The sequence below is a fragment of the Schistocerca cancellata genome, chromosome 1 (genome assembly GCF_023864275.1).
Source record: "Schistocerca cancellata isolate TAMUIC-IGC-003103 chromosome 1, iqSchCanc2.1, whole genome shotgun sequence".
Classification (NCBI taxonomy): Eukaryota; Metazoa; Arthropoda; class Insecta; order Orthoptera; family Acrididae; genus Schistocerca; species Schistocerca cancellata.
The window spans coordinates 62,957,805-62,985,259 of record NC_064626.1 but is presented as its reverse complement, the minus strand read 5'-3'; the positions used below and the strand labels follow the sequence as shown (position 1 = coordinate 62,985,259).

At 47.4% G+C, this 27,455-nt stretch overlaps 1 protein-coding gene across 1 annotated transcript in view; it reads right to left on the bottom strand.

Annotated features, from left to right (window-relative positions):
* Positions 1–27,455, bottom strand: part of LOC126149187 (calsenilin) — a 255,358-nt gene that overhangs the window by 152,572 nt on the left and 75,331 nt on the right. The window lies entirely within an intron of this gene.

The following is a 27,455-nucleotide window of genomic DNA, read 5'->3' as shown; positions in this document are numbered from 1 at the left end:
CCCCATTTCCATAATATTCACTTTGACCAACCATTGGACCTGGCGTTCTTGTCATGCAGGCAGGAACAGTTGCGCCTAGAGAAGGAGAGTAGAGAGAGTAGAGTAGAGGAGTTGTGTGGGCGCACGACAGCAAGGTCTTTAGCGCCCGTTCAGTATCATAGTGAGACGGGTGTCAAGAAAAAAAACTCAGAACATTTACATATAACGGAACAGAAAACACGGGGAACAATCATTGAAAAATATGTGCTCACCCACACCGAAGCGTGGGATGAAGCAGGGCGTCAGCAGTAAAACATGGACAACACTGGAAGAAAAAGGTAGAGGGTGCTAAAACAATGTAGCAGATGGAAGTGGCTGGCTGACCGCAAGGAAAAAAAGGGAGGAGTCAGCCACTCTGCAATACACTAACACCTCCAGCCTAAAAGTTTAGGCCAGAGTCCAGACACATCACAAAACTTAAAAACCCTAGACACACACGTCTCATCGTTAGCTAAAACATAGGGCAGATCCCCATCAACTTGTGCTTCTGCCCTTGCATCACGGTATAAAATGCAGTCTGTTAAAATGTGCCAGACAGAGATGTGCACACCACAAGCATCACAAAACGGAGGATCCTCCCGCCGTAATAAATAGCTATGTGTCAGAGGACAGTGCCCGATCCGAAGACGTGTGAGCGCCACCTCTTCCCGCCTGAGCAGCCGGCAGGAGGAACGCCACGGCCGAGTGGTCGACTTTACCGACCGCAGTTTATTGGCCGTAACCGCCAGCCATTCGTCCTCCCACAACTCCATGCATGCACTAGAGAAGGAGCAGCAGCAACAGCAGTTGCAGGTGGAAGTGGTGGTAACCCAGAATGCGGACTTGCTTCACGACGTTGCCACAGTGGCGGGGGGTTACCCAACCGAGGGGTTGTTTCTCCGATAGCGTTTGTCAGTTCCGATGACTCGAGGGAAAAGTGGGGAAATTATCTGTGCTGGTTCTTGCCAGAGGTAAAGCGCATCGTTGGTCCGGTTGATAGGGCTACCTTGTTTTTTAGTTTATATGAAGTTATTCAAAATTTGAAGCCCTCCTCTGAGCCCGAGAAGCTTTCCCTTGTTGAGCTTCGTAGGTTGCTCACACAGCAGTTTGGCGGTCAGATCCAGGTGGTAGCGGCGCGGCTGCATTTTAACCAGCACCACAAGCGTCCATGCCAGTCTTACACAGTGTGGTTCACCGATTTGCAAAGCCTCTCACGGAAGTGTCATTTTGAGTGTCCCAAATGAGCTATCTCTTATGCAGACTCATTAATTCGGGACGCAATTGTCCAGTTAGCTCCTGATCCCCAGGTTTAGAGTAGGCTGTTGACCTTGACGGACCCATCATTATCCAACATTGCCCAAATTACAGAATCGCATGAGCGCATGGAGGAGGTTCAGGACGTCATTTCTGATAATTGGCAGGTGATGCAGTAACACGCGCATGGTCAAAAGCCCCCCAGTGCCCTGCAGGGTACCACGGGAAGTTTTGCCACAGCTTGTTGCCGCCATTGGTAAGGCCAGTGCAACAGGTTTTCGGTGTGGCTCGTCTTTCCGCGGTGACTTTCAGGTCTTCAGCGTTATTCTGAGTTGCATATTTGGCAGTGTCAGGGTATTGTTTCTCCTGTTTTGTCCAATCAGTGGGCCATCCCATCTTACTGATAATTCAAAAGCTTGAAGGACCCAAGCGCCTTTACAGCAATTTTAAACAGACGAGCAATGTGAAACATGTGGATTCGTGTGTGTGTGTGTGTGTGTGTGTGTGTGTGTGTGTGTGTGGAGGAGGAGGAGGAGGAGATTAGTGTTTAACGTCCCGTCGACAACGAGGTCATTAGAGACGGAGCGCAAGCTCGGGTCAGGGAAGGATGGGGAAGGAAATCGGCCGTGCCCTTTCAAAGGAACCATCCCAGCATTTGCCTGAAGCGATTTAGGGAAATCACGGAAAACCTAAATCAGGATGGCCGGAGACGGGATTGAACCGTCGTCCTCCCGAATGCGAGTCCAGTGTGCTAACCACTGCGCCACCTCGCTCGGTACGTGTGTGTGTGTGTGTGTGTGTGTGTGTGTGTGTGTGTGTGTGTTGGGGTTTATGGGCGCTCAACATCGAGGTCATCAGCGCCCTGACACACATTAAAAGGAACGAATGTGGAGAGACCTAATAAAACCGAAAAACACATTCAAAGAAAGCAGGAAAAGAGGGAAAATACTACATAAGAAAGTAAAACCTAAGGGAACGGAAAACATAACAACAAGAATGACACAGGAAAGTGTCATTGGCTGGCCACTTACATAAAAGATGGGCGAGCTTGTCACACAGTGAGCAAATTAAAATCCTCTCCCTAAAATCTTTGTAAAAACATTTGACAAGGCACAGAACTTTAAAACTTTAACCACATTCGTCTGAGTGTTGCCTAAAAGAGTTGGCAGGTCCGCTGGCAAATCAGCCGAGGCTCGCTGGTCAGAAAATAAAACGCAATCCAGTAAAATGTGGATCACAGTGACCTGGACGCCGCAAGCACCACACAACGGAGGGTCTTCTCGCCGGAGCAGGAAGCCATGCGTCATAGGGCTGTGGCCTATTCGAAGCCGAGTGAGGAGAACCTCGTCCCGTCGATGGGGCTGAAAGGAAGTACACCACACACGCGTTGTGGGCTTGACTAGACGGAGCTTATTGTCAGTCACTTCCAGCCACTCATCCTCCCACCGACACATGACTCGGGAGCTCAACAGCGAGGTGAGTGCGTGCAACGGGATAGCACACTGAGATACGTGTGGATCAAGACACGCCTCCTTGGCTGCGAGATCTGCCCTTTCATTCCCAGCAATGCCGACATGCCCCGGAACCCAGCAGAAAGCTACAACCTTCCCCAGTCGCTGTAGTCGGAGGAGGGCATCCTGGATGGTCTGGACTACTTTATCCGCCGGATACAAACGGTGCAAGGATTGAAGGGCACTGAGTGAATCGGAACAGACAAGAAATTTAAGAGAGGAAGAAAGTCTCATCGGCTCCAGTGCCCGCAAGATCGCAGACAATTCTGCATCAAAGACAGTAAAAGTCTGTGGCAGACCAGAGTTGTTGGTGAAGTTGCCAGGAGGCAATATTTTTCCCACATCCAACTTGCGCGATGCTTACCTGAAGTTGCTGCTGCATGCAGTTTCTCAGACTTTCCTGTTCCTCAACCGTTTCTTTGAACTTAACCAGTTTAAAAGGAACTTCATCTGCGCCATGAATTTACGAACGATATTACCTTCATGACATCTGGGTCATGGTCCCTAATCGGGAGGAGCATTTATGTGACCTTCGGTTGGTTTTCCAGCGAGTCCTAGAGAATGTCATTCGTTGCAAGATGGAAAGGTACACTTTTTTTCTCCCAGAAGATGCATTTTTTCATCTTCCTAGTAAAGGGTCTTGTCCCCATAGCTACCACAACAAGTTAGTTATCAAAATACCAGCGCAAAAGAATCTGAAGTACCTCCAATCCCTTTTTGGGTAATGTTTAGCATTAGGGTCAGTTCATTCTCCAGGTTGCACACGTCTGCCAGCCTGTTGAACAACTTCAGCAGAAGGGCGCTAAGTTGGCCTGGTCTACTGATTGCCAACGGGCTTCTCAGTCTCTCGGGCAGAGTTTGTGCTCTGCTTCCTGTCTGGCTTCCTTTACATGACGTAAAGCTTTGACTCTGACTTGTGATGCATACCAGTATGGCATTAATGCTGCCCTGCCCCATCGGAATCTGGATGGCACCGAACAGCCCATTGCTTATGCATTAAAGACGTTTCCCAATGTGCAACTGAGCTACTCACAGGTGGCTACTGACACCCTTTTGTGGAAAATCGTTTCAGTGGTCCAAGTGGGTTGACTGTAGCGCCTCTCTTCAGGTGGTGATCCAGTGTGGAGTACGTTTCTTCTCCTACATACTCGACTCAACGTTGTCCAGAGGTCCTTATGTTCACCACAGAGAGCAATGCTGTAGAGTGCTACAGCGCTATAGCACGTCCGTGGACTGTGACTTCGAACATCTGGTACTGGCTTGCAGGGCTTATGCACAGAAACAAGCAGCTCTGCCATGCCAATTCTCTCTGTTGTTAGTAATGGAACACAGTTGGAACAGGGTGCATGCTGATTTCGTGGGTCCATTTTTCGGCAGCATGTGCTCCTCGGTGGTCGATGCATTGTCGAATTTGCCATTTGTAGCGATGCTGTCGTTCTCGTCATCAACTGACAACAGTGGCACATTGTCAGTTTTGTTTGCCATTGCGGGATATCCTAGGGCCTTCATGTCGGATAATGGTAGGCAATTTCTGCCATATGAGTTTGAAGATTTTTGCAGCCGCAGTGGATTCTAGCATCTAAGTCCTGCGCTGTTTCACCCGACTTGTAATTCGGAGGTGGAGTGCTTTGTGCATACATTAAAGACCCAGATGAAGAAGTCCATGCTTTCCTCCTCCTCCATCAATGCATTATCGAGTTTTCTGGTTGCACACTAGGTGACGCCAGTCAGCGGTTGCACTCCAGAGTGGTGCCAGCTGCGAATCTGTTGCACCCCGACTTGCATACCACAGACAACTGCAGCCTGCTTCAGTTTCATCCTGTGTCTGGCGTCAGGGCCGTTGCTTCGTCCAGTGGGTACCATGGCTGCCAGATGTCAGGGTGAGCCAGAGAGATCGGCAGTTGTTTAGGGAGGATTTTGGTAGGGAGCAGTGGACACGTCATACCAACCTGTTGCACCCACTTCCTGTTGGAGCGTCACTGCTATGGCTTTCCAGTCAGTTGAGCAGCCGGAATTAGTGCGACGTTGTTCCTGGAAGAGGCTCCCACTTGTAGCAGCATGCCTCACATTTGTCATTCCCTCTGCACCTGCAGCCTCAGGCCTCAGTGCGGCTAGCACCTTCGCCCGCCGTGGTGAAGGTCATAAATTTCGACCTGCCCCTTCCTCTTCCGTCCCTTCTCCCCTTTTACAGACGGAGGTGGCCTCAAACTACCGCCACTGGTGGATCTGCCGTTGCCGCAGCTTGCATATATTTCCACCCTCTTGGGGGGGGGGGGGGGGGCGGAGTCGGTGTTGTCTCCTTCAGTGGTCAGTCCAGTGCCAGTTTCTCCAGCTCCCTTTCGGGTTCTGCATAGGGAGCCGCAGCCCAGGCTTTGTCATTTTCGGGTCTACGTGGTCTTTTTAGCCAGAAGGGACATAATATCCCTGCCAGAGGCAGAGGAGCTGGCATGAGCGGAATATTTCAGAAACCTGCAATGGAAGGCGGACATGTCGCATCCTATGGGACAGAAGTGTTTACCTGCGAGCGGCAGTAAGCGCGGCAGACCAGTGCTCCTACAGTGTTAAACTGTCGCAGAGTCAGACAGGTTTGCAGGGAGTAGCTTCTGTGAACTGATCCCATGAAACCCGACATGACAGCACCATAGCATTTTATTTTAATTACTTCTTAGAAACAGCCTATTAAATAAATATAAATACTTCGATTCACACAGCTAGTTTTCGCACAAGACGATCTTTTAATTGGTATTAATTAGTTTAAGAATAGGTCTTAAAACATCGACCACTGTTGTTTGCCTACATAAAATCGGAATCGAAGTTCTTATATAATGCTATCGATTCGTAGACACGACTGTCACATGCCATTCATCGTCTAGTTTGTTAATACACTCCTGGAAATTGAAATAAGAACACCATGAATTCATTGTCCCAGGAAGGGGAAACTTTATTGACACATTCCTGGGGTCAGATACATCACATGATCACACTGATAGAACCACAGGCACATAGACACAGGCAACAGAGCATGCACAATGTCGGCACTAGTACAATGTATATCCACCTTTCGCAGCAATGCAGGCTGCTATTCTCCCATGGAGACGATCGTAGAGATGCTGGATGTAGTCCTGTGGAACAGCTTGCCATGCCATTTCCACCTGGCGCCTCAGTTGGACCAGCGTTCGTGCTGGACGTGCAGACCGCGTGAGACGACGCTTCATCCAGTCCCAAACATGCTCAGTGGGGGACAGATCCAGAGATCTTGCTGGCCAGGGTAGTTGACTTACACCTTCTAGAGCACGTTGGGTGGCACGGGATACATGCGGACGTGCATTGTCCTGTTGGAACAGCAAGTTCCCTTGCCGGTCTAGGAATGGTAGAACGATGGGTTCGATGACGGTTTGGATGTACCGTGCACTATTCAGTGTCCCCTCGACGATCACCAGTGGTGTACGGCCAGTGTAGGAGATCGCTCCCCACACCATGATGCCGGGTGTTGGCCCTGTGTGCCTCGGTCGTATGCAGTCCTGATTGTGGCGCTCACCTGCACGGCGCCAAACACGCATACGACCATCATTGGCACCAAGGCAGAAGCGACTCTCATCGTTGAAGACGACACGTCTCCATTCATCCCTCCATTCACGCCTGTCGCGACACCACTGGAGGCGGGCTGCACGATGTTGGGGCGCGAGCGGAAGACGTCCTAACGGTGTGCGGGACCGTAGCCCAGCTTCATGGAGACGGTTGCGAATGGTCCTCGCCGATACCCCAGGAGCAACAGTGTCCCTAATTTGCTGGGAAGTGGCGGTGCGGTCCCCTACGGCACTGCGTAGGATCCTACGGTCTTGGCGTGCATCCGTGCGTCGCTGCGGTCCGGTCCCAGGTCGACGGGCACGTGCACCTTCCGCCGACCACTGGCGACAACATCGATGTATTGTGGAGACCTCACGCCCCACGTGTTGAGCAATTCGGCGGTACGTCCACCCGGCCTCCCGCATGCCCACTATACGCCCTCGCTCAAAGTCCGTCAACTGCACATACGGTTCACGTCCACGCTGTCGCGGCATGCTACCAGTGTTAAAGACTGCGATGGAGCTCCGTATGCCTCGGCAAACTGGCTGACACTGACGGCGGCGGTGCACAAATGCTGCGCAGCTAGCGCCATTCGACGGCCAACAGCGCGGTTCCTGGTGTGTCCGCTGTGCCGTGCGTGTGATCATTGCTTGTACAGCCCTCTCGCAGTGTCGGGAGCAAGTATGGTCGGTGTAACACACCGGTGTCAATGTGTTCTTTTTTCCATTTCCAGGAGTGTATTATGATAAAGTATTTTTGATATTTTCAGCTCTACTATGCTGCCATAATCCCTATTCAGTATTGCATAGCACGACACACACGCACGGCAGAATTGGATTCTGTGAGGCATTCTCATTTTACTGTAATTCCTCGAACCATGAAGTACATTGGCCTTCAGCCTAAATTAACGACGCAGAAATATCAAATTAATTAAAAATAACATTAGCATTATGGCTTACGATCCGTTTGACGCTCTACCAATGGCATCACGAGCCACTGTTTAAGGAAAAGCTTTTGCAGCTGTTTGTACGCAATGTGTGTTAGGTATAGCCTGAGACACGGTATGTTCCACATGTATTACATATGTAGTTGTGAAACAGAAATTAACTTCGCAACACGCCATTTTTTAAAGTATGTCAACGTTACCATCTATGTTTGGAAGTGTGAACTGAACAAAAATATTATGAAGAATAGTCAGTTTAAGTTTTTCATTGTGAACATAAAAAGAAAGCAATCTGAAAAATGGATGCCTAGGATGTGAACCTCCAGGAGAGTCAATGAGATGAAAGGTTTGGGAGCAGGTATATCCATCAAGGCTTGAATTTGCCGAATTATCTTTTTACATTCAAGAGACTTTTTATGAACCCTGGATGAATTCCAGTACTCACAGAAGCTGTATGTCCCATATTAACTAAACTACATGTGACAGATTACGTGAAACATATTTAAATATGTCGTATGGGAACAGCTCTCATACAACATCTGTTTAGGAAATGCTGAAACTGATTTTATGCCTGCGTATAAGAGAAATCAGCGTAGTAATTACAGTAGCAGCTTCTGCTAAGAATTGCAAATAACATACGTGCATTCGACGAATCAGTAGCGAGCACGCAGTGTCAGGTGGTGGATGTGCGGCCATAGTGTGTCGTCGTTGCAGTGTCACAAACAGCAGTGGAGCACATTTCCAAACCAAGTGTTCGAGACATTCTGCGCAATGTTTTGAAAAAAAAGTGTGTGCGAAATTTGTTCCGCACGCCTTGACTTTCGAACAAATCCAACGATAGGATGGACGCCTGCTACGAGTTGATCGTAATGCAACATTCCTACGACTTTTTTTTCCGAAACAATGATCACAGGTGACGAGACTTTGTGGTTGGGTTGTTTTGGGGGAGGAGGAGACCAGACAGCGAGGTCATCGGTCTCATCAGATTACGAAAGGACGGAGAAGGAAGCCGACCGTGCCCATTCGAAGGAACCATCCCGGCATTTGCGATTTAGGGAAATCACGGAAAACCTAAATCAGGATGGCCGGACACGGGACTGAACCGTCGTCCTCCCAGAGATTTAGTGTTATCACTACTAATCTGCTTCAGTCTGGAACCGCGCTACCACTACGGTCGCAGGTATGGATGTGTGTGATGTCCTTAGGATAGTTAGGTTTAAGTAGTTCTAAGTTCTAGGGGACTGATGGCCTCAGATGTTAAGTCCCATAGTGGTCAGAGCCATTCGAACCAATTTTTTTTAACTACGAACCTATCGCAGAATGACTAAGTTTAGGAGTTCACATGTAGGGACAATACTTTGATGAGGTAACTGACATTCAAGCAAATGTGTTGCGCTAGTTGAACAACATCCCAAAGAAGAGCTTTTCTGACATTCTACCTGGTTGCATAAACGTTCTGTGCGTTGGACTTGGGAGGAGGGAGGGAGACTAAGTAGAACACCTGTATCGTCAAAACTAAGATCTTAAGTGTACACCCTCTTATTATATACTCGGAATTGTGCCAAAATCATCATCATATACACTGCCGGCCGCGGTGGTCTAGCGGTTCTAGGCGCTCAGTCCGGAGCCGCGCGACTGCTACGGTCGCAGGTTCGAATCCTGCCTCGGGCATGGATGTGCGTGATGTCCTTAGGTTAGTTAGGTTTAAATAGTTCTAAGTTCTAGGGGACTGATGACCACAGATGTTAAGTCCCATAGTGCTCAGAGCCATTTGAACCATCGTATACACTGATCAGCCAGATTATTACGACCACCTACCCAATAACCAGTACTTCCACCTCTGGCGCAGATAACAGTGACGACGCGTCGTAGCATGGAAGCAATGAGATCTTGGTAGGTCGCTAGAGGGAGCTGGCACACAAGTCATCAAGTCATCTAATTACGGTAAATTTTTCAGGGTATAATAGGGGGGGGGGGCATGAGCTCTGATGCCACATTCAATCACATCCCAGATGTGTTCGATCGGGTTTTAATCTGGCTAGGTGTGTGGCCAGCACGTCAAATGGAGCCCGCCACTGTTTTCCTCTATCCAGTCCATCAAACTCCTGGTCTTGTGACATGGTGCATTGTCTTGCTGAAAATACCACTACTGTCGGGAAACATGATAGTCATGAAAGAATATGCGTGGTCCGCAAAACCAGCGTACGATACTCCTTGACCGTCATGGTGCCTGGCACGGGCTGCACCGGATCGTCGGAAGCGCTCGTGAATGTTCCGTCAGAAGATAATGGAGCCGCCGCTAACTTGTCCCCGTTGAACAGTACAGGTGTGAAGTAGCTGTTCCCCTGGAGGACGACGGATTCACGCCCTCCCATGGGCATGATGAAGAAGGTATCGGGATTCGTCAGAACCACGCAATGCTCTGCCACTGCGCCAACGGCCGGTGTCGGTGGTCACGTGCCCATTTCAGACGTAGTTGCCGATGGCGCGGTGTTACAGGGTGTTTCAAAAATGACCGGTATATTTGAAACGGCAATAAAAACTAAACGAGCAGCGATAGAAATACACCGTTTGTTGCAAGATGCTTGAGACAACAGTACATTTTCAGGCAGACAAACTTTCGAAATTACAGTAGTTACAATTGTCAACAACAGATGGCGCTGCGGTCTGGGAAACTCTATAGTACGATATTTTCCACATATCCACCATGCGTAGCAATAATATGGCGTAGTCTCTGAATGAAATTACCCGAAACCTTTGACAACGTGTCTGGCGGAATGGCTTCACATGCAGATGACATGTACTGCTTCAGCTGTTCAATTGTTTCTGGATTCTGGCGGTACACCTGGTCTTTCAAGTGTCCCCACAGAAAGAAGTCACAGGGTTTCATGTCTGGCGAATAGGGAGGCCAATCAACGCCGCCTCCTGTATGTTACGGATAGCCCAAAGCAATCACACGATCATCGAAATATTCATTCAGAAAATTAAAGACGTCGGCCGTGCGATGTGGCCGGGCACCATCTTGCATAAACCACGAGGTGTTCGCAGTGTCGTCTAAGGCAGTTTGTACCACCACAAATTCACGAAGAATGTCCAGATAGCGTGATGCAATAATCGTTTCGGATCTGTAAAATGGGCCAATGATTCCTTTGGAAGAAATGGCGGCCCAGACCAGTACTTTTTGAGGATGCAGGGACGATGGGACTGCAACATGGGGCTTTTCGGTTCCCCATATGCGCCAGTTCTGTTTATTGACGAAGCCGTCCAGGTAAAAATAAGCTTCGTCAGTAAACCAAATGCTGCCCACATGCATATGGCCGTCATAAATCCTGTGCACTATATCGTTAGCGAATATCTCTCGTGCAGCAATGGTAGCGGCGCTGAGGGGTTGCCGCGTTTGAATTTTGTACGGATAGAGGTGTAAACTCTGGCGCATGAGACGATACGTGGACGTTGGCGTCATTTGGACCGCAGCTGCAACACGGCGAACGGAAACCCGAGGCCGCTGTCGGATCACCTGCTGCACTAGCTGCGCGTTGGCCTCTGTGGTTGCCGTACGCGGTCGCCCTACCTTTCCAGCACGTTCATCCGTCACGTTCCCAGTCCGTTGAAATTTTTCAAACAGATCCTTTATTGTATCGCTTTTCGGTCCTTTGGTTACATTAAACCTCCGTTGAAAACTTCGTCTTGTTGCAACAACACTGTGTTCTAGGCGGTGGAATTCCAACACCAGAAAAATCCTCTGCTCTAAGGAATAAACCATGTTGTCTACAGCACACTTGCACGTTGTGAACAGCACACGCTTACAGCAGAAAGACGACGTACAGAATGGCGCACCCACAGACTGCGTTGTCTTCTATATCTTTCACATCACTTGCAGCGCCATCTGTTGTTTAAAATTGTAACTACTGTAATTTCGAAAGTTTGTCCGCCTGAAAATGTACTGTTGTCCCAAGCATATTGCAACAAACGGTGTATTTCTATCGCTGCTCGTTTAGTTTTTATTGCCGTTTCAAATATACCGGTCATTTTTGAAACACCCTGTAACATTTGCACATGCAAGGGTCGTCGACTGCGGAGGCCCATCTTAGCAGTGTTCGGTCCACTGTGCGTTCAGACACACTCGTACACTGCCCAGCATTAAAGTCCGATGTTAGTTCCGCGCAGTTTGCCGCCTATCCTGTTTTACCAGTCTGCACAGCCTACGCCGTTCGACGTTTGTAATGAGACGTGGCCGCCCAACCCCGCAACATCTGGACTTGGTTTCACCTTGGTTTCGCTAAGTGTTGAAGACACACACCACAGCACTCGTTGAACATCCGACAAGTCGTGCAGCTTCCGAAATGCTCGCATCTAGCCTCCGGGTCATCACAAGCTGCCGTCAGTAAAACTCAGCGAAATCGCGTGGCTTTCCCACTCCAGACACGGAGAGCACGTTCACTCACACTACATGCACTGAGCGTGTGCCTGACTAGCATTTATTCCTCGCTAGGTGACGCTGCTATCACACGGACGGGTTTATATCACCGATAACCTGTCGGTTGTCATAATGTTCCGGCTCATCTCTGTATAATTATTACGTAAGCTAACAGTTATTACTATTTTTTAAATCGAACTTGGAAAATGTTCAGTTTTCAAGTACAGAGTGACAATCATTGAACTACACTCCTGGAAATTGAAATAAGAACACCGTGAATTCATTGTCCCAGGAAGGGGAAACTTTATTGACACATTCCTGGGGTCAGATACATCACATGATCACACTGACAGAACCACAGGCACATAGACACAGGCAACAGAGCATGCACAACGTCGGCACTAGTACAGTGTATATCCACCTTTCGCAGCAATGCAGGCTGCTATTCTCCCATGGAGACGATCGTAGAGATGCTGGATGTAGTCCTGTGGAACGGCTTGCCATGCCATTTCCACCTGGCGCCTCAGTTGGACCAGCGTTCGTGCTGGACGTGCAGACCGCGTGAGACGACGCTTCATCCAGTCCCAAACATGCTCAATGGGGGACAGATCCGGAGATCTTGCTGGCCAGGGTAGTTGACTTACACCTTCTAGAGCACGTTGGGTGGCACGGGATACATGCGGACGTGCATTGTCCTGTTGGAACAGCAAGTTCCCTTGCCGGTCTAGGAATGGTAGAACGATGGGTTCGATGACGGTTTGGATGTACCGTGCACTATTCAGTGTCCCCTCGACGATCACCAGTGGTGTACGGCCAGTGTAGGAGATCGCTCCCCACACCATGATGCCGGGTATTGGCCCTGTGTGCCTCGGTCGTATGCAGTCCTGATTGTGGCGCTCACCTGCACGGCGCCAAACACGCATACGACCATCATTGGCACCAAGGCAGAAGCGACTCTCATCGCTGAAGACGACACGTCTCCATTCGTCCCTCCATTCACGCCTGTCGCGACACCACTGGAGGCGGGCTGCACGATGTTGGGGCGTGAGCGGAAGACGGCCTAACGGTGTGCGGGACCGTAGCCCAGCTTCATGGAGACGGTTGCGAATGGTCCTCGCCGATACCCCAGGAGCAACAGTGTCCCTAATTTGCTGCGAAGTGGCGGTGCGGTCCCCTACGGCACTGCGTAGGATCCTACGGTCTTGGCGTGCATCCGTGCGTCGCTGCGGTCCGGTCCCAGGTCGACGGGCACGTGCACCTTCCGCCGACCACTGGCGACAACATCGATGTACTGTGGAGACCTCACGCCCCACGTGTTGAGCAATTCGGCGGTACGTCCACCCGGCCTCCCGCATGCCCACAATAGGCCCTCGCTCAAAGTCCGTCAACTGCACATACGGTTCACGTCCACGCTGTCGCGGCATGCTACCAGTGTTAAAGACTGCGATGGAGCTCCGTATGCCACGGCAAACTGGCTGACACTGACGGCGGCGGTGCACAAATGCTGCGCAGCTAGCGCCATTCGACGGCCAACACCGCGGTTCCTGGTGTGTCCACTGTGCCGTGCGTGTGATCATTGCTTGTACAGCCCTCTCGCAGTGTCCGGAGCAAGTATGGTGGGTCTGACACACCGGTGTCAGTGTGTTCTTTTTTCCATTTCCAGGAGTGTATATAAAAAAGCATAAATTAGTTACGGCGTGCACACACTATTCAACGTGTAAACGTCACTACAAGTATTCGGATGTAGGTTATGACACGTTCAGTATGCCTGTCATAATTGGCGATTATGTGGCGCACACCAATTGCGAAATTCTGCATGACCCGCTGAAGTGTCGGAAAATCGATGCTGTCGATGACCTCCTGAATGGCTGTTTCCAGCTCATAAATGGTTTTGGGGTTATTGCTGTACACCTTGTGTTTAATATAGCTCCACAAAAAGGAGTCGCATGCGTTCAGATCCGGACGATAGAACGGGTAATCAAAATGGTTGAAATGGCTCTAAGCATTGTGGGATTTAACATCTGAGGTCATCAGTCCCCTAGACTTAGAACTACTTAAAACTAACCTAAGGACATCCCACACATCCATGCCCGAGGCAGGATTCGAACCTGCGACCGTAGCAGGAGCGCGGTTCCGGACTGAAGCGCCTAGAACCGCTCGGTCACGACGGCGGCTGGCGGGTAATCGAAGCCCATACCTTTGACCTCTGGGTTCCCGAGAGTCAGAAGGTGGTTCCCAAAGTGCACCTCCAGGACATCAAATAGTCTCCTGCTTCGATGGGGTCGAGCTCCGTCTTGCATGAACTACATCTTGTCGAAATCGGAGTCAGTTTGGATAATGGGGATGAAATCATCTACCAAAACGTTCACGTACCGTTCGGTAGTCGTCATGCCATCAAGGAATATCGCACCGATTATTCCGTGACTGGAAATTTCACACTGCCCCCCCTCCCCCCCTCAGGGTGAAGATACTTGTCGATCGGAAAATGCGGATTCTCAATCTACCAAATGCACCAATTTTGCTTATTGACGAACCCATTCAAATAAATGTAAGTTTCGTCGCTAAATCAAATCAAACTATTTCCAATCATGCCCAAGACCAACCGTCCAGTTTGAACGTCCTAACACGAACGATTCAGAAGTTGTGAAAATTTTATTTCATATAGATCATTAAGTGTCATCCTGCCATTAAAATGTAAAGCCTATTGTAATTTTAATTGTTGTCTTTGCAAAGAGAACCATTTTAGTGAGGAAAGTAGTGGCCAGTTCCTGTCATCTAATATGGTGAGAGATGTCGTGGAAACAAAGGGCCAAAATGACTACGTAGTTTGACTTAGTGCATTGTTTTCCTGAAGGTGTCACGTGGAAGGACGCAACTGGCGACAAAACTCTGCTTAGTTTCTCAGAAAGGACTCCCCTGGCGAAAGACAAGGTTCCTCCCTGTTATGAAATAGTGCTGTTCATCTTATTAAGATATCGTCATAAACGAAAAGGAATTTTGCTTGAGTGGCAAAATATAGCATCCACTAGTGGATACGGAAAAGATAATGAATGTGACAAAGCGTCAAGGGTACCATATAAGCGTTCATCCGGACAGCGGAGAGAACGAACATAATGGTCGGCGAAATGAGTCGCTAGTGTTACGTCTTCGCTATCTGCTATCCCAAGCCTTCCACTTGAAGATGGTTCGAACACAGCAAACAGTAGTATGTATCAGTTATTGGAGAGTGTGTAAGTGCTTTCCATCTGGTTTTAAGTACTGACCATGATTTCCGTAATTGCTTAATAGGCGAGCGGCTAGTAGCACGGGCCCACAGGACTGCATGCGTGAGTCTTCTCATCTTATTCGACACAGATAGAACGCTATGATCACTCGCAATTGAAGCCACGCAGAGATTGGTCGAACAAACTGCTTTTTCCTGCGCTTGATGACGGTGAAGCTCACGACAGAAACTGCTAGCCGGAAGCAACATCCAGAGCACACGAAAGTCATCGTAAGCACACGCAAACAGACCACGGAGTGATATGAATCGAAAAACGTTAACACGGGGCAAGGTCAATGGCGCACATCGAATGTTTCGGAGAACAGCGAGAACTGCTGGTCAAGTGCAGCGCTGGGCTATTTATGGATGCCGTCGCATCAGTGGTTGCGACCACGTGACGTGATCCTTTATGGTGTAAGTAGGCTGTTTATGTTTTCTTTATGTAAGTAGGCTGTTTATATTTTCTTATTGGCAACTATGTAAGTAGGCTGTTTATATTTTCTTATTGGCAACTATGTAAGTAGGCTGTTTATATTTTCTTATTGGCAACGTTACGTAGCGCTCTGTATGAAAATCACTGGCTGTGCTGTGTACAGTCTGTTTTGCATTGTTGTCTGCCATTGTAGTGTTGTGCAGCGGCAGCTGGATGTGAACAGCGCATAGCGTTGTGCAGTTGGAGGTGAGCCGCCAGCAGTGGTGGATATGGGGAGAGAGATGGCGGAGTTTTGTAATTTGTCATGAACTGCTATATATATTATGACTATTAAGGTAAATACATTATTTGTTCTCTATTAATATCTTTCATTTGCTAACTATCCCTATCAGTAGTTAGTGCCTTCTGTAGTTTGAATCTTTTATTTAGCTGGCAGTAGTGGCGCTCGCTGTATTGCAGTAGTTCGAGTAACGAAGATTTTTGTGAGGTAAGTGATTTGTGAAAGGTATAGGTTAATGTTAGTCAGGGCCATTCTTTTGTACGGATTTTTGAAAGTCAGATTGCGTTGCGCTAAAAAATATTGTGTGTCACTTTAGTGAATGTTTGAGTACGTTCAGTTTTGCTCAGCTGTTTGAAAAGCAAATAGTGTGTACCCTTGTGTATTTGTGCTTTTTCCTGTCTTTATGTGTTTAGCTGATGAGAGCTATGTTGTAGAATTTTTCTAATACTATGTTATTTACTTTGTAAAGATGTTTACACATTATTTATTCTGTTTTGTTTTAATGCTCATGTGTAAAGTTGGTGTTTCGAAAGTTATTCTGATCTTTAAGTATGTACTCATGTCATAATTCCTGTAACACTGATGTATATGTTGTTTCGATTTTTTTGTAAAGCCTGTACTACAAATGTTATCTGTATTGTTATGTTCTTTGATGATGTATTTTGTACCTTTGTAATTGTATTCTCATGTTATAACAATGTAATTGACACCAGTTCATCAAATTAAGTAACTTGTAAGCATTCATTTCACTGCACATATTTCTGTTGGTCATAGTAATGCACAATATGTGAGAAGTTGGGACTGTTAGTGTTTGCATGTGTGTTAATAATTCAGCAAGGGACTGGATAACAGCATTGCTGGTTCTAAGGACAATTCCCAAAAACTTTGTGCGTGCACAAGTGGTGGTTTATGGACTTGCTATCTTCTCTGCAAGACTCTTCGATGGTGATTGTGCACCTGCACAGTCGCAGCAGATGGCTGCTGGCCATCTCTACAAGGACTACAGTGGGTCTACACCTTTGCTGACTCACCAATACCGTAATCTCTACCAGGACTACAGTGGGTCTACTCTGTGATGACCTACCTACCAATCTTCTTCAAAACGTCGAATGACTCTGCTGTGGGTTTGCTCTGTTGTAGCCCATTCCCTGTCAGCATGTCAAGAGTCAGCATTGTCTTTCAGTTGGAAGGACAACACTACTTTTTCAAGACTGCATGGAAATCCACTACTTCCGTGTGCATTGTCTTTTACTGCTCAGACTTTGAGAAAAGAAACGGCAGTTTCACGTGATGAATGATCAGGACTGTCTTTATGGACTGTGAGAAAATTTTAGCTTTTGACCAACATTGTATTAATAAGTGTGTGCATTTGATATTTTTCTTACTGTAATTATGAAAAATTTTTTCAAATCTGTATTGTCCAGTGCCCAAAACAATTTGTAAAATTTTTTGTGGGGAGCATGGGGGCTATGTAAGTAGGCTGTTTATGTTTTCTTATGGGCAACGTTACGTAGCGCTCTGTACGAAAATCACTGGCTGTGCTGCGTGCAGTCTGTGGCTAGTTTGCATTGTTGTCTGCCAATGTTTGAGTACGTTCAGTTTTGCTCAGCTGTTTGAAAAGCAAATAGTGTAAGAGGTTTATCAGCACAGTCGTGTATAATTGTTCTAAGGGGACGTTTCAATGGGATCAAGCTGCGGCCATAATCTGTGGCCAGGGTATGGAGCATCAGTATGTCTGACTTTCCCTGTAGACACTTGGACTGGCTGTGGAATCAGAGTCAGTGTCGGATACTAAATAAGTAGCTCCACTCCGTCCGGAGGTTCAGTATTCTGTGTTTTCTGTTGTCAGACGAAAATATCTAAATAGTAAATAAACAATTCGCTCTTTTCTAAATCTGTAAGCCTTTCATCAGTACTTGACAGCCAGAAACACACAATTACACGTTGCTTTTGGAAGGCCAAAGTTATTTGCAGCAACATAACAGCTACGAGGGTCATTCAATAATTAAAGAGAGAAATTGGTCTGTAGCAAAATGAGTTTATTTTTACAAAACAATACTTTTTCTACTTTTCAACACAATCCCCTTGAACATTTATGCACTTGTTCCAACGGGATACAAGCTTTTTTTTATTTTGAACCAATTTTCCACAAACTTTCTTTGTCCTGGATCATCTTCCCAGGTAATGCTTCCTTCAGTGCACCAAACAAATGGCAATCACTGGGGGCTAAATCTGGACTGTAAGGGGGACGAGACAGTACTTCCTAGCCCACTTTGTCAATGATTTCACGGGTTAGTTGGGCAATACGAGGACGTGGGTTGTCTTGCCGGAGAATCACACCTCTCTTCTGAGATCCACGACGTCTCTATCTCATGGCTGGCTTCACCTTATTTAAAAGCAAATCTGAGTAGTATTGGCTGTTTATTGTACGATGCTCTTCGAGATAATCACAAAAACTGGACCTTCATCATCTCAGAACAACGTCAACATGACTTTTCCTGCTGATGGTTGGGTTTTGAGTTCTTCTTGACAGGTGAGTTGGTGTGCTTCCATACTTCGTCTTTTTGATTATGGCTCATAATAGTGAACCCAAGTTTCATCACAAGCTAAAATTTTGTTGAGGAAGTTCTCACCTTCTCTTTCATAACGGTCCGTTAGCTCTGCACGCTCTCGAGCTTGTTTCCTTGTGTAGCCACGTCAACTCCTTTGGGACCCATCTTGCACATGTTTTGCGGTACTTAAGCTTGTTACGAATAATGTTATGAACTGTACCAGTACTAACTTGGATCTTATCAACACTCATTTCCACAGTCACATGGCGGTCGGCACGAATAATGTCTTAAATTCGACTTTCAAGTGAGGGAGTCGAAACTGCAACTGGTCGGCCAGAACGGTGTTCGTCAGTCACTGAGTCGCTACCATTTTTGAGCTGCTATACCCACTTGTAAAAATTTACACGATTCATACAACTTTCACCATAAACTTTAGACATTCAACAGTATATATTCAATGGCTTCTCGCATTCAGCAAGTAAAAAGTGAATAACAGAACGTTATTCAACTAATGTAGATGTTTCAAGTGAACTCGCCATATTGAAATGTATTTTTGAGGTTATAAACAAAACAATGTTGATACATCAGCTGACCAGGGCTTATCCCAGTGATTCCAAATTAAAGCCATAAAAGTACCAAACTTGCCCTGCTATCAGTTTTTCCCCAGACCATTTTGTCTCTTTATTTATTGGATGACCCTCGCATGTTACATACACTCAGCCATAACAAATAAATAAATGTTCGCTTTGTACCTGAATAGCTAAGTCATGTGCCCCCCCTCTGAACTGCTGCATCTCCTTTGGCTTAAGTGGTAGGAGACGTGACCACCGATACTACCTTCCGAGGGTACCTCAAACCGACTCCGTGCCGAAAAATTTGTTTTAGACAAAATGACGAACTTTGTTGAATTCTCTTAACATTTTAGCGTTTAAAACGACGAAAAAACGTAAAAAAATCTTTCACTAATAATTTAGTGGGAAATGCACTAACACCATTACGTGTGTCAGATTTTATTTCACCTTCGTGGTCGTCTCACGTAATGGAGATTAGTTGATACCTGTTTTAATTCATTTGATAGGCATGCTAGGAATATGTTGGACACTTTACAATCACAACATATTTATGGCTATTGTAATTCAAGGACCTGGTGCAAACTGCTTCACTTTTTGTGAAAGACTTTCAAACAATTGCTTTTTCTTTCCAAGACAGAGGTACCGCTTACACTTTAGCCACTTTTTTGTTATACTATTGCAGCTCCTGGGGATAGTGATCATTCAGAACTTGTATACTGTTCAGACCTGTGTTTGCAAGAGGTCTGTGTATTTTTGCTTTTTCTGAGGTGAGTAACTCATCGCCCAACAGTGCCTACAACTCTTCCCCTATTCTTCCTGTATGGACAAGTCAAAACAACAGACGTCGTTTATGTAGCAAGATCCATAATGGTCTTCACAGTCTGGTTTTCACGGCATTTCTATCAAAGAAACCAACAGCTGATAACTGAATGATCTACGAAGCGCACTAAATATTGACAAAACGCTACTCACATCAGAGAATCAGAACAAACTGGTTAGACCTGCATCTAACGAAGCTAAGGTGTACCAAACCTCTCCCATAAAAATGTACACAAAGCAGTGATAGAGCGACAACACAACAGTGTGGCGACTGAAAACGTCGTCAGTGTTGTGAGAGATTCGAACTCCCCCTCTCTGCGTTTGGCGGCGCTGTGGGCAGTGCGACTGTGGTGCCCCCTAAACGAAGCTGCCTGGTGTCTACTGCGGAGTGAGCAGAGCACTTGTGTTCCGCCATCAGCTGTGAACCTGGTCCGGACGAAGTCCTCACCCCTGCAGCCCTGCACTGCTTGTTCTTCGAGCGCTTTATCGTCTACGGCGGCATCTCCCATCGAGTGATTCGATTAATGGGCGCCTGTTCGGGTTGTGAATCCTGGTATACCTTGCCAGATGCGCAGACGTGCTGGATGGCCGTATTAATTATCCAGACAGGTTGTGATTCAGAATGCTCTTGGCATGGCTAGTCTAAGGCAAGCTGGCTGTTATTATGAGTGCGTGACGGACTTAATTGTCTGGGAGACGAAATCGGTTGAAGATGCGTTGGGGTGGCGTACGGAGCGCGTGTAGATGTAGGAATGGTGGGACGTGTTTGCAAAGATGCGTCAGCGTACCGCATTTGGTGATCAGAGTGGATACCGTGGGGCTATTGGAATCTAGTTTGCTTATAGATTGGGATGTACAGAGGCGTTCAGTGTCGGTGAGGAGCTGTGGGAGTTTGGCGTGGTGGTAGAGGATTTCCGTGTCGGATTGTAAGCCGATGAGGAAAGCAAAGCAGAGGGCATGGCGTTCAATAATTTGGAGGGATTGGTAGAGCTTAGGTGGAGCGGGTATCCACGCTACATTTGCATACGGGAGGGGGGAGAGGATCAAGGTTTTATCGTTATGGACGTTAGTGGTAGCGTGCAAATCGCGAGTTCGACCAGTTACTGGTTTTAAGCTACTGTTGACTTCGTAGTGAACAGTCAGTAGATGCGATTAGTCCGATGCAGTTTAGTGTGTTAGGTAATTGGACAGGGTGGTTGTGAACAATGAGGTAAAAGTCTCGGAGATGGTAGATGCTGAAAATTCATCCTACAATTATTGCCTCGGTTTTGGAAGGGTTGATCTCGAGGAGCCACTGGTTTCATCAGTAGGTAAACTTATTCAGATGGATTTGGAGGGATCATTGGGATTTCTGAAGTGTAGGTCAGAAGGAGAGGAAAGCAGTTCATCAACATGCTGAAGGAGGTGGATTGGCAGAAGTTGTTTGGGCATATCAGCAGTGTGGAGAAGTTAAATGAGAGGAAAGAGGACGGTGCCTTGGCGCACGTCTGCAGTGGGATGAAAGGTATGGGAGTTGGTATTGTTAACAGTGGCAAAGGATGGGTAATTAGATAGGAAAGGCACAATATGGCGGACATACATAATTGGAAATGCAGGAGTCTGTAGTTTGAAGCGGAGACTGGAATGCTACTCGAGGCCATGCGCCTGCTCCAGGTCGAGAGAGAGAAAAATACCGGATATTTCGCTATTGACCTGGTGGGTTAGGAGATGAGTGAGGTACAGGAGTTGTTCGTCAAAGGGGAAGTTGGTATGGAAGCTACGCTGATTAACAGCACGGAGGTGGTGTTGGCGGATGCTCCAGGAAGGGGTGGATCCAAAGGCGTTGCTGAGTACTGAATAGTTCCTGTTTCTACTATGTTGTCAAAGTAATGGAAGCTGAGAGCCAGATGTGAGACAGTGACAGTAAAGGATTGTTTCATTACGAGAATACAGCAATATACGTACACTCCTGGAAATGGAAAAAAGAACACATTGACACCGGTGTGTCAGACCCACCATACTTGCTCCGGACACTGCGAGAGGGCTGTACAAGCAATGATCAGACGCACGGCACAGCGGACACACCAGGAACCACGGTGTTGGCCGTCGAATGGCGCTAGCTGCGCAGCATTTGTGCACCGCCGCCGTCAGTGTCAGCCAGTTTGCCGTGGCATACGGAGCTCCATCGCAGTCTTTAACACTGGTAGCATGCCGCGACAGCGTGGACGTGAACCGTATGTGCAGTTGACGGACTTTGAGCGAGGGCGTATAGTGGGCATGCGGGAGGCCGGGTGGACGTACCGCCGAATTGCTCAACACGTGGGGCGTGAGGTCTCCACAGTACATCGATGTTGTCGCCAGTGGTCGGCGGAAGGTGCACGTGCCCGTCGACCTGGGACCGGACCGCAGCGACGCACGGATGCACGCCATGACCGTAGGATCCTACGCAGAGCCGTAGGGGACCGCACCGCCACTTCCCAGCAAATTAGGGACACTGTTGCTCCTGGGGTATCGGCGAGGACCATTCGCAACCGTCTCCATGAAGCTGGGCTACGGTCCCGCACACCGTTAGGCCGTCTTCCGCTCACGCCCCAACATCGTGCAGCCCGCCTCCAGTGGTGTCGCCACAGGCGTGAATGGAGGAACGAATGAAGACGTGTCGTCTTCAGCGATGAGAGTCGCTTCTGCCTTGGTGCCAATGATGGTCGTATGCGTGTTTGGCGCCGTGCAGGTGAGCGCCACAATCAGGACTGCATACGACCGAGGCACACAGGGCCAACACCCGGCATCATGGTGTAGGGGAGCGATCTCCTACACTGGCCGTACACCACTGGTGATCGTCGAGGGGACACTGAATAGTGCAAGGTACATCCAAACCGTCATCGAACCCATCGTTCTACCATTCCTAGACCGGCAAGGGAACTTGCTGTTCCAACAGGACAATGCACGTCCGCATGTATCCCGTGCCACCCAACGTGCTCTAGAAGGTGTAAGTCAACTACCCTGGCCAGCAAGATCTCCGGATCTGTCCCCCATTGAGCATGTTTGGGACTGGATGAAGCGTCGTCTCACGCGGTCTGCACGTCCAGCACGAACGCTGGTCCAACTGAGGCGCCAGGTGGAAATGGCATGGCAAGCCGTTCCACAGGACTACATCCAGCATCTCTACGATCGTCTCCATGGGAGAATAGCAGCCTGCATTGCTGCGAAAGGTGGATATACACTGTACTAGTGCCGACATTGTGCATGCTCTGTTGCCTGTGTCTATGTGCCTGTGGTTCTGTCAGTGTGATCATGTGATGTATCTGACCCCAGGAATGTGTCAATAAAGTTTCCCCTTCCTGGGACAATGAATTCACGGTGTTCTTATTTCAATTTCCAGGAGTGTATTTTGATGTCCCACTGGGACGTTCGCCAACAATTTCACATTCCAAAATTCATAATTTTCAGGTGTTTAATATTAAGTTTTCTGAATATTACACATATTTCCGTTACTTCAAACGTAAATACCATTCACTCTAAACATGTTACAAAATTTTGGTGAATCACACCTTTTTTTTTAAAAAAAATTGTATTTTAACCTCATTTTGTTCCAGAGTAACGCGCAGACCAGCAGTATAAACGTCTCATTCATATAGTCTTAACTCAGGGCTGTACTCAATTGCGTTTTTCTGTCTGTTCGTGAAGGCAGTAACCTCAGAAACTACCGTACAGATGCTGATACTGTTTGATTCACGAGGAACATTTTGTGTATATTTCTCATTGCAGCTAGGCCAAACAAGATGTCCGCCACAAATACGAAGCAGTAACCGTGCGAAACCGTGACAGGTACCTAGTTCAGGGCTAAAATTGACCAGTAAACACCTAACCCACACAAGCGCATTAGTACAAATTGTAGACAAAATTAGAATGCATGGACATGAGACTACTTTTAATTCTCTAGAGTACAACGTTATATACTCCTCTGTAAACATCCATACCCAGCAGATCGCAGAAACGTCGTCATTTAATGTAATTACAAGCTACTAACCTGGCGAAAGCATAGCGCTTTTGCCCTGGTAAAATGTAGTTACATGTTCCACGACTTACCGCCTCCGAGTGGCAGCATAAACAACAGAAATATGTCTCCCAGAACGTGCAGGATACGAGTCGAACGGAAGCAAGGCAAGTGACTCATTCGAAGCCTCAAGATCGTTTCGGTTACCGCGGAAAACAGGAGGAGGAGATTAGTGTTTAACGTCCCGTCGACAACGAGGTCATTAGAGACGGAGCGCAAGCTCGGGTGAGGGAAGGATGGGGAAGGAAATCGGCCGTGCCCTTTCAAAGGAACCATCCCGGCATTTGCCTGAAGCGATTTAGGGAAATCGCGGAAAACCTAAATCAGGATGGCCGGAGACGGGATTGAACCGTCGTCCTCCCGAATGCGAGTCCAGTGTGCTAACCACTGCGCCACCTCGCTCGGTTACCGCGGAAAACACTAAAGGGCAGAAGTGTAAGCTGCGACATGTGCATTTCATCTCGATAATGAGTGACGAACAACCAGTCTTACATATGCCGAAGTCTTACTAAAGGTCGGTAAGTGGGCGAATACGCCGCACAACGGCTTCCAGTCTAAAACATTTTGATGTAATAGTTGCTAAGCGTGGAAATTTTGTACCGTGGCCTGACACGAATGTGGCACATCACTGTCATGAACAAAGTATAGTATTGAAACCAACGTCGAAGCTTAATTGATGGCCGAAAGTACAGTGGAGAGAGAACATTAGGACTGCAAGTAAAGCGACCCAAAATCAGTGCAGATGAACAAAGCTAGAATCGTCTCAAACAGCGACACACCATCACACACAGTTCCTAATCAAAGTCCACGTCCAAGAAAGCGAGGTAATAGTCGTATCTGCATATCAGTGTAACAAGGACTTCAGAGCTGAGGTACGAATTGCCGATCCACCCACCGGGACTTCTGTTTTGTTTTCGCTGCGGTGGGCAAAAGCCATCCTCATGTGAAACAATTTTCCGCAACCTGTGAAGTCACAGCTGCAGGAAGTGGAGCCAGCATTCTCTGAGTCTGTCTCCACGTCACAGGAATGGTGGAATATTAAATAACTGTTAGGATTTATTAATAATACACCAGATTTGCGGCAGTACAAATGAACTGGCCAATCAACCAGAGAATTTAAATGCACAGTACATTTACGTAGTACCATCAAATAGCATATATGGCGCACTTTTCAGCACGCCTACTTCCATTGCACCCACAGGCAATATCTTCCAATTTTGGAGAAGAGTACTTTTTTATCATGATGGTACGAACTTACATGTTTTCACCTGTTACTGTCCTTCAAAGTAGTCACCAGCGTTGTGTAGAACCCGTTGCCAACGATGTGGGAGGCGTAGTATACCGTTAGCAGAGCCTGTTCTGTTGAAGGTGCGAATGGAGCGGTCTACTACCTGTCGAATATCTGGAACAGTTCTGAAGCGAATGCCACGAAGTGGTTCCTTCATCTTCGGAATCAAATCAAAGTCACAAAGACTTAAGTCCGTGAAGTATGGTGCATGGTACAGTACTTCCCAGTCCCATCGAACGAACAGAGCAGCCACAGCTTGCGCTGTATGCGCCCGCGCATTGTCGTGCAAGATGATGGGTGGGTTGTGCAGAAAGTGTCGCCTCTTCTTTCGAAAAGCTGGTTGCAGGTGATGCTCCAGAGCTCCAGTATGGTGAAAGGTATGGTGACTGTCGTGTGCGACTGTGACGGTGTTACCCTAACGCATTACGTTCCTCCACAACAGTGCACTGTATTACTGTTCGTTTTTGGAGCATCACCTGCGACCAGCTTTGCGAAGGAAGCGACGACACTTACTGTGCAACACACCCATCATTTTGCACGACAATGCGCGGGCGCATACAGCGCAAGCCGTGGCTGCTCTGTTCGGTTGATGGGACTGGGACGTACTGTACCATTCACCATACTCCCCGGACTTAAGTCATTGTGACTAACGAAACCCTCGTACATGAAAAAGCATGATATAAATGGATGGAAGCAACAATAAACCAACGCCTACATCGTAACTATCATTATCCACACTCCAGGTAACCAATCCAGCTCCAAAACGAACCATACAACCATAGGCCCGATACTAAGAGTCCCTAGTGGCATAATGGAAGGCCTTACGCAGCCGAATGCCCAGCTACCTATTTATGAGCTATGTAAAGAGCCTTCTATGAGTATGGCACAACGGGCTGTACTAAGAATTGCTCAGAAATGCTATACCACTTCAGTTTGAAAAGCTTCTGCTCCCCTCCCCCCCCCCCCCATCCCACCCCCAAACTCAATTCATCGGTACATAAACTTGATGTCATCGAGCCTTGTCCAAACTTGTCCAAATAGGCACCCATGTAACGACGCTAGTATCGATATAGTCACTGCATTGCACAGCTCTTTGGCGTAGCTGGACATGTGACATGTCTCGTGGAAGACGTTTTGGTTTGCTGTGGCCAAGTATACAGCTTGACGCATCAATCTGCTTCGAACTCGGCGTAGTGGGATCGCAGTTACGAGGGGGTTTAGCTTCAGGGCCTTTTTCAAGGAACTTAACGCGTGATAATCACATGGGGAGGGATCAGGACTATGAGGAGGATGCTCGAGCGTTTCCCTCTTCAGTTGGCGTAACTTGCGCGTTACGACATTTGCGATATAGGGACGTGCTGCATTACGGCGAAGCAGCAGCACGCCTTGTCGGTAGTGCTCGACAGACATGCTGTCCAGCACATTCTTCGCTATACAATCGGTATCTGACAGGATGGTATCCCTGTTTGGACGCATTTGGTAATAACGTCGCCATAGTTCACGTTTCCACATTGTAAGTAGGCTGTTTATGTTTTCTTTATGTAAGTAGGCTGTTTATGTTTTCTTATTGGCAACGTTACGTAGCGCTCTATATGAAAATCACTGGCTGTGCTGTGTGCAGTCTGTGGCTAGTTTGCATTGTTGTCTGCCATTGTAGTGTTGGGCAGCGGCAGCTGGATGTGAACAGCGCGTAGCGTTGCGCAGTTGGAGGTGAGCCGCCAGCAGTGGTGGATGTGGGAAATGAGATGGTGGATTTCTGAGTACAGAATGGATGTCATGAACTGCTGTATATATTATGATTATTGAGGTAAATACATTGTTTGTTCTCTATTAAAATCTTTCATTTGCTAACTATGCCTACTAGTAGTTAGTGCCTTCCGAAGTTTGAATCTTTTATTTAGCTGGCAGTAGTGGCGCTCGCTGTATTGCAGTAGTTCGAGTAACGAAGATTGTTGGTGAGGTAAGTGATTTGTGAAAGGTATAGGTTAATGTTAGTCAGGGCCATTCTTTTGTAGGGATTTTTGAAAGTCAGATTGCGTTGCGCTAAAAAAATATTGTGTGTTAGTTTAAGCACAGTCATGTATAAAATGTTCTAAGGGGACGTTTCAACATTTACTGCAAGCCCATCGCAAAGTGTCGTCTTGCCCTAGTACTGAAGCAAGATGATTTTGACAATGGGGCAAGATGGCCATTCAAATACTAATTGAATACATTTTTACTCTCGGATGGTGAAAGACAGTACAACAGCTAATTAAACATCACTAAGTATGTATTTTTGGCTAGTATGTAATGAAAGGATTATAGTATTGAAAATTAAAATCTCAAAATCAGTGTTTTTACTAACAAAAATCACACACGAATATTCCTCCTGCAGAGTATGAGCAGTTCTCATGTCACCATGTGTGGCATTTACAACACGCTATCCAATCTTCTGATGGAGGACCAATGAAGATCTCATCACACGCAGGATACTGCACAATACTATCTTTGGAAGTGTGAGCTG